We start from the raw sequence: 7,500 nt of genomic DNA, 5'->3' as shown, positions 1-7,500 counted from the left end.
ACCTTAGCAATCACCACCCTCACCACCACAGGCATAACTACCCAAACTACCACAGCACACACAACCACTCACACACTACCACAGCACTCAAGACCACTCACAACACTACCACAGCACACACAACCACTCACAACACTACCACAGCACACACAACCACTCACAACACTACCACAGCACACACAACCACTCACAACACTACCACAGCACACAAGACCACTCACACCACCACGACAGCACACACAAAGACTCACACCACCACGACACTACCATAGCTATTACCACCCTCATCACCACCTTGTATCCCCTGTATCCCTTGTATCCCTTAATACTCTGGCTTCTGTTCATTCTGCCTTGCTAATTAGCTTTGAGTGAAAGAGACTTTGATAGGCAATTTTGGATTTCACTCATACAAAGGGATATATTTTTATTTATATTCAGTCATGTCCAGCCATACAAAGTAATTATTTTAAAACTGTTCATGCTTTATCATGAAACTTTTTCTCTTCATTGGATCATGAATTGCCACAAAGCTAATTTGCTGAATGTATGTAGTCTGTGTTGCATGCCTTTGAACTACATGTATACCAGAATATTTTTTAAAATTTATTTAACCAGGTGCTGCGTCCATCAACATCTTTTTTTGGTCTTGTATCTGTATGCGTCTGGTTGGCAAGGGGCTTGCATGCAGTCATGTCTGCCATCTGGCAGACTGGTACATTCCCCCTGACCTTCTGAGTGGTGTGGTCATCCCTCTCTGGAAGGGGAAAGGAGATTGTAGGGACTGCAGCAATCACCGAGGCATTACACTACTCAGTGTACCAGGCAAGGTACTCGCACACATCCTACTGAGACGTATCAGAGACCACCTGTTGAGGCATCAAAGGCCAGAGCAATCTGGATTTACTCCTGGTAAGTCCACAATAGACCGCATCCTGGCGCTTCGAGTCATTGTAGAGCACTGTTGTAAGTTCGGACGTGGGCTGCTTGCAGCCTACATTGACCTCAAGAAGGCGTTTTGATACAGTGCATCGCGAATCACTCTGGGAGATCTTGAGGCTAAGAGGAATTCCAACAAGGATTGTTGGATTAATAGCAAACCTGTATACAGGCACTGAAAGTGCTGTAAAGTGTGGTGGGGGCCTGTCGAGCTTCTTCCCTGTTAGTTTAGGCATGAGGCAAGGCTGTGTTCTTGCACCAACACTTTTCAACACTTGCATGTATTGGATACTGGATAGAGCTACTGTCCAAAGTCACTGTGGAGCAATTCTGGGCAATATCAAGGTTACAGACCTTGACTTTGCTGATGATGTTTCCATTCTATCTGAATCTCTGGAAACCCTAGTGGTGGCACTTGATGCATTTAGCAATGAAGTGAAGCCCCTGGGGCTAGAGGTCTCCTGGACCAAGACCAAGATCCAGGATGTTGGGGGCCTACTAGGAGACCCTGTGCAGTCGATACTTGCTTGTGGTGAAAACATCGAAGTCACAGAGAGTTTTATATACCTCGGTCAGACCAGGAAATCAGTAGACAGATTGGCCTGGCAGCAGGGGTCGTGAAATCTCTCGACAAGAGTATTTGGAGATGCCTGTACCTGTGCAGAAGGACCAAGCTACGTGTTTTCAAGGCCCTGATACTGCCAGTTTTACTCTATGGTAGTGAAACTTGGACGCTATCCTGTGCTCTGGAATCTCGTCTTGATGCCTTTTGTATCAGATCCTTGTGCCTGATCATAGGGTACAGTTGGCAGGACCATGTGTCCAACCAACGGCTGCACCGTGAGACTGGTACAAGACCTGTTACTTGCACAATCCATGATCGCCAACTCAGGCTATACGGCCACTTGTCTCGATTCTCGCAGGATGATCCTGCCCATCAGGTTGTCTCTGTCCGTGACAATCCTGGGTGGAGGAGACCTGTGGGACGACCGAGAAGGTCGTTGCTTGGGCAGATCGATCAAACTTGTCGTGAGGAACTAGAGATGGGCCGGGCCCCTGTCTGGTGGGTCGCCATGAGGGACCCTCGTAGGTGGAAGCAAAGAGTGGATGTGGCTATGCGGCCCCTGCTTCCGTTAGCTCCCAAATGATGATGATAATGAGGATGTTGTTGTTGTTGTTGTTGTTGTTGTTGTTGTTGTTGTTGTTGTTGTTGTTGTTGTTGTTGTTGTTGTTGTTGTTGTTGTTGTTGTTGTTGTTATTATTATTGTAATTATTATTATTGTTTTATTATTATTGTTTTCTTCTTCTTCTTCTTCTTCTTCTTCTTCTTCTTCTTCTTCTTCTTCTTCTTCTTCTTCTTCTTCTTCTTCTTCTTCTTCTTCTTCTTCTTCTTCTTCTTATTGTTGTTGGAATAATCAAAGATGGTTATTAGTATAAGGATACTTTTATCTCATGTATCAATGATATACCTCATATTACCTAAACTAAGTAAAATAATATTTTGTTAAGTTACCCATATAAGAGTATGTTTTCTTTTATGTATGCCATCTAACGGCAGACTTATATATCCGTAATGTAAACAACCCTCGGTCGTGCCATGGAGATCCTCCTCAATACATAGAGTTAAGCGCATGAACTCTGTGTTTTACTAATCCCCACAACGAGTCATATACGCATTGACAATTCAAACTTGCTCAATACTAGGAGGGAAGATGAGTATTTCTGCCATATCAACAGGTTATGGTCCCGGATTTAAGCCATTTGATGGTAATGCGGAGAATTATGGCTCGTGGGAAAAACATTTTCACGGTACGTTGTACGTTATGAAACTACATCTCGCCTTCGATAAATATGCTTCTGAACGCCCAGAGGGTTATAATATGGAGGATGCTAGAAGGACAATCTACAGTTATTTGACTTGCTACCTGGACAGAATGTCACTTGGCATGATAAAACGTGAAGCAAGAGGAGACTGGCGTGAAAGCATTGGCAGTGATACGCAAGTATTACATGAGAGAATCAAACCACAGATTATATGCTTTATGGGAGTCATTTATAAACAAAAGACTGGGAGATGGCAGGGTTACAGAGTATCTGTCATCCATGGAGAAAATAGTATCAGCACTAAGAGAATCAGGTGAGAGTGTTAGTGATCTTCTCTTAGTGACAACTACACTGAAAGGACTTCCACCAAAGTACAAACATTTTGTAGATGTTGCTAATCAACGTGACCCTCCATATGAGTACTCTGGATTAAAGACAGCCCTATTGAGACATGAAGATCGCCTCAGACAAAGAGTGATGGTAGCCCATGGCAACAGTACAGTTAAACAGAAGAGATGCTTTAAGTGTGGTGAACCAGGCCATTTTGCATTAAAATGCAATGAAGGTGGTGCGTTTAAAAGAGTAACAACTATCAGAATAATAAGAAATGGTGTGAATTTCATCAGTCAAGAACTCACAATACCAGTGAATGTAGGACAAAGAACCCCAGGAAGAATAACAACTCAGTAAATTCTGCAAATGACACAAGCGAAGAACAAAATTATGAATATTCTTTCCATATAACACACTCATCAAGGTTACGACCTGTTGAAGGGACCTCAGAGTTGTGTGACATTGGAAAACAGAATATATCAACCTTAGAAGCAGATGAAAATTTACTGATGATTGACAGTGGTTGCACTTCACACATAGAGATAAATGAACCCAAATTTGTGAGATTTCAAGAGTCTTTTGATCCACAAGACCATTACATAGAACTGGCAGATGGCCAAACGCAACAAGGAACTGTACAGGGAGTTGGTGATGTCAAGGACTTTATCCAAGATAGAGATGGCAACTCAAGGAGTATTGTGTTAAAAGATGCACTATACATACCAGGATTTCAGCAAGACATCATGTCAGTATGGAAAACCATTAAGAGTGGACACAGCATTACTTTTTCACCCAATGGCAGTTCACTAACTACCAAGGATGGTAGGATATTTGACATTGTAGAGAAAAACAAATTGTTCTACTTATGTAGAGGTAAGCTACACACAAACTCTCAAATGGATAAACTCAGGAGAAGCAAAGCACACCCTAGAGGAATGGCATAAAGTTCTAGGACACTGCAATGTGGCTGATATGCAAAAGCTCGAAGCAACTGTTGACGGAATGCACATTTTGAGTACAGACAAGTTCAGCTGTACCACATGTGCTCTTGGTAAGATGACACAGTATAGAAATAGAGAGCCTGACAAAAAGGCTAAACAGCCTTTAGATTTAGTACACTGTGATGTAGTAGGACCTATTGATCCAGCAGCTAAAGGAGGCTACAGGTACAGTATCTCTTTCATAGATGACTATTCAGGAGCTCTTAGAATCTACCTCATTAAGAATAAGGGTGATACAGTGCATGCTATGAAGAGATATCTTGCAGAAACAGCACCATATGGCAGTATAAAAAGCCTGAGATGTGACCATGGAACAAAATTTACAAATAAGGAATTCAGAACACTCCTTATAGAGAATAAGATTAAATAAGAGTTTTTTGCACCCTACTCTCCACATCAAAACTGGGACACAAATCAATTTTTGACATGGCTTGATGTTTACTGATTGAGTCCAAATTACCCAAAGATATGTAGTGTTATTCTGTGAGGGCTGCTTGTTACATCAGGAATAGGTACTTTAATCCCAGAACTCGGAAGACTCCGGTGGAAGTGCATACTGGAAGTGCATATAAGACGGCCAAACATCAGCAAAATGAATATATTTGGAGTAAGATGCTTTTCATATGAACAAGAGAAGAAGAAACTTGATCCCAGGAGTAAGGAAGGAATATTTGTGGGCTATAATGACCAGAGCCCAGCCTACTTGATTTACTTCCCAGAATCTCAAACAGTAAAGAAAATAAGATGTGTTAAGTTCATGGAAAACTTACCCAATGTAGCTGAACCACCGAATGGTGAGCAAACCTCAGATGAAGATGACATCTTGGTGGAGACTAGACTTCAGCAAAAATCACTTCAAGAAAATCAAGATGAAACACCAGATAACATAAGTGAAGAAAGAAGATATCTCGAGGAAGACGTAAACCCTCAAAATTAGATGACTACATTACTGAGGAACTGGACAACAGTATCTCCAGTGTGATGCATAATAGCTTTATGCATCATTGCTACCGAGTGTCACATATTCCAGTACCAGTCATCTACCAAGAGGCTATTGCATCTCCAGAGGGACCGCAGTGAAAGAAAGCAATGGACGAGGAAATCTCTTCACTTCAAGACAATAACACCTATGACCTTACCACACTGCCTGAGTCACATACAGCAGTAGGCGGGAGATGGGTCTATCAAGTAAAACCTGGACCAAACAACAAAGAAAAATACAAAGCAAGGTACGTCGCCAAAGGATATTCACAGGTAAAAGACATTGACTACGGAGAGACCTTTGCACCAACAGCAAGAATGTCTACACTTGGTACTTTATTGGATGTGGCTGCACAGAAAAATATGGTGATACACCAAATAGATGTTAAAACAGCTTATTTAAATACTAATATTGATCATGAAATTTATGTAGAATAACCTGAAGGTTATGAGGAAAAAGATAGTGATGGAAATGTTTTGTACTGTAAACTGAAAAAGTCACTTTATGGTCTGAAACAAAGTGGCAGGATGTAGAATAGTGTAACCCATAATTTCTTTATTTCAGAAGGATTCAAACAATCACAGAGTGATCATTGTCTGTATCTAAAGCAAGATAGGTACAATGATATTTTTGTGCTCTTATGGGTGGATGACATAATTATTGCCAGCAGTAATATGTCCCTGATGAACAAATGTAAGAAATCTCTTTGTCAGAAATTTAGAATGACTGATTTAGGGAAACAAAACTGGTTTCTTGGAATGTCATTTGTTACAGGTAAAAAATAAATTGAGGTGATTCAAACCAAATATGTAGAAAAGATTTTGGACAGATTCAACATGTCAGATTGTTATGCAAGGAATATACCATGTGATCCAAGTATTATAAACACCTCAACAGTAGAATCTAATGAGTTAATTAATGCAGAGAAGTAGTTGGAAGTCTCATATATATTATGACAGGTACTAGACCAGATTTGTGCTATGTGGTTACAAAACTTTCCCAGTATATGTCAAACCCCACAAAAGCTCAATTAAATTCTGCTAAGCATGTTCTCAAGTACTTGAAAGGTACCATGACATATGGTCTTACATATAGAAAGTCAGATGAATCAGTTCAACTCAAAGGATTTTGTGATTCAGATTGGGGATTGTATGAAGACAGAAAAAGCATATCAGGATATTGTTTTCAATTACATAGAGATGGACCACTTATATCATGGAGAAGTAAAAAGCAACAGACGGTTGCACTTTCATCTTGTGAAGCAGAGTACATGGCCCTTACTTACGCCATTCAGGAAGCAAAGTTCCTAAGACAAATTGTATCTGATCTGTTAGGATTTAAGTTAAAGTCTGTAGACTTAAGAGTTCACAACCAAGGTGCTATTAATCCTGCCAAAAATCCAGTAAATCACCAAAGATCAAAGCACATTGATATTCGTTACCATTTCATTAAAGATGAAATAGAAAAGGGTAATGTAAAGTTATTTTATGTTCCTACACAGCAGAATCCAGCTGATATTTTTACAAAACCTGCAAACCAGAGAAGTTGGAAGTTTTTAAATGTATCAGAGGATAAATTCTGAGATCACATACCCATCTTTAATTAAGAGGGGGTGTTGGAATAATCAAAGATTATTATTAGTATATGGATACTTTTATTTCATGTATCAATGATATACCTCATATTACCTAAACTAAGGTAAAATTATATTTTGTTAAGTTACCCATATAAGAGTATGTTTTCTTTTATGTATGCCATCTAACGGCAGACTTATATATCCGTAATGTAAACAACCCTCGGTTGTGCCACGGAGATCCTCCTTAATGCATAGAGTTAAGTGCATCAACTCTGTATTTTACTAATCCCCACAAAGAATCATATATGCATTGACCATTAAAACTTGCTTAATACACGCAGGGAAGATGAATACTTTTGCAATATCAATAATAATAATAATAATAATTATTATTATTATTATTATTATTATTATTATTATTATTATTATCATCATAATAATTATAATTAATTGCTTTTTATTTAGTTATTTTAAATTTATGTTTAAATAATTTGAAGTAAAGTTTAAAGTTTACTCCGCTAACTATAGAGTTCTTCATATAGTAAACTCACCCATTTCTGTATTTTGTTATTAATTTTTTAAACATTTATTATTATTTTTTTTTTTCATATGAATTTCAGTGCATTTATATCAGCCTATCACTTTGCTTGGTATTCTTTTCTCCAATGCAGGAAAGATCTGAAGGAGCATGGTGAAGATTCCCAGGGCAGAGAAAAAGCAACTTTACTCCAGAGTAACAGAAGGATGATACAAGGTGGGGAAAGTCTGGAATGAGAGGAACACGAGAGGGAGAAGAATAGCAATAGTGTGTGCCTTCAGGAAGAGAGGATAGCAGTATGGGAAAATGT

At 39.2% G+C, this 7,500-nt stretch overlaps 1 protein-coding gene across 4 annotated transcripts in view; it reads left to right on the top strand.

Moving 5' to 3' along the window:
* Window positions 1-7,500, top strand: part of LOC125034211 — an 11,057-nt gene that overhangs the window by 1,718 nt on the left and 1,839 nt on the right. The window contains exons 1-2 of one of the 4 annotated variants that reach the window (XM_047625918.1): window positions 2,541-2,558; window positions 7,324-7,500. The exon at window positions 7,324-7,500 is cut by the window's right edge and continues 1,839 nt beyond it. The gene's annotated coding sequence lies outside the window, so the exon portion shown is untranslated. The other 3 variants (XM_047625917.1, XM_047625915.1, XM_047625916.1) reach the window with 3 other exon arrangements.

This window comes from Penaeus chinensis, chromosome 17 (assembly GCF_019202785.1).
Source record: "Penaeus chinensis breed Huanghai No. 1 chromosome 17, ASM1920278v2, whole genome shotgun sequence".
Lineage (NCBI taxonomy): Eukaryota > Metazoa > Arthropoda > Malacostraca > Decapoda > Penaeidae > Penaeus > Penaeus chinensis.
The sequence above is the reverse complement of the archived record's forward strand: the minus strand, read 5'-3'. Positions and strand labels throughout refer to the sequence as shown.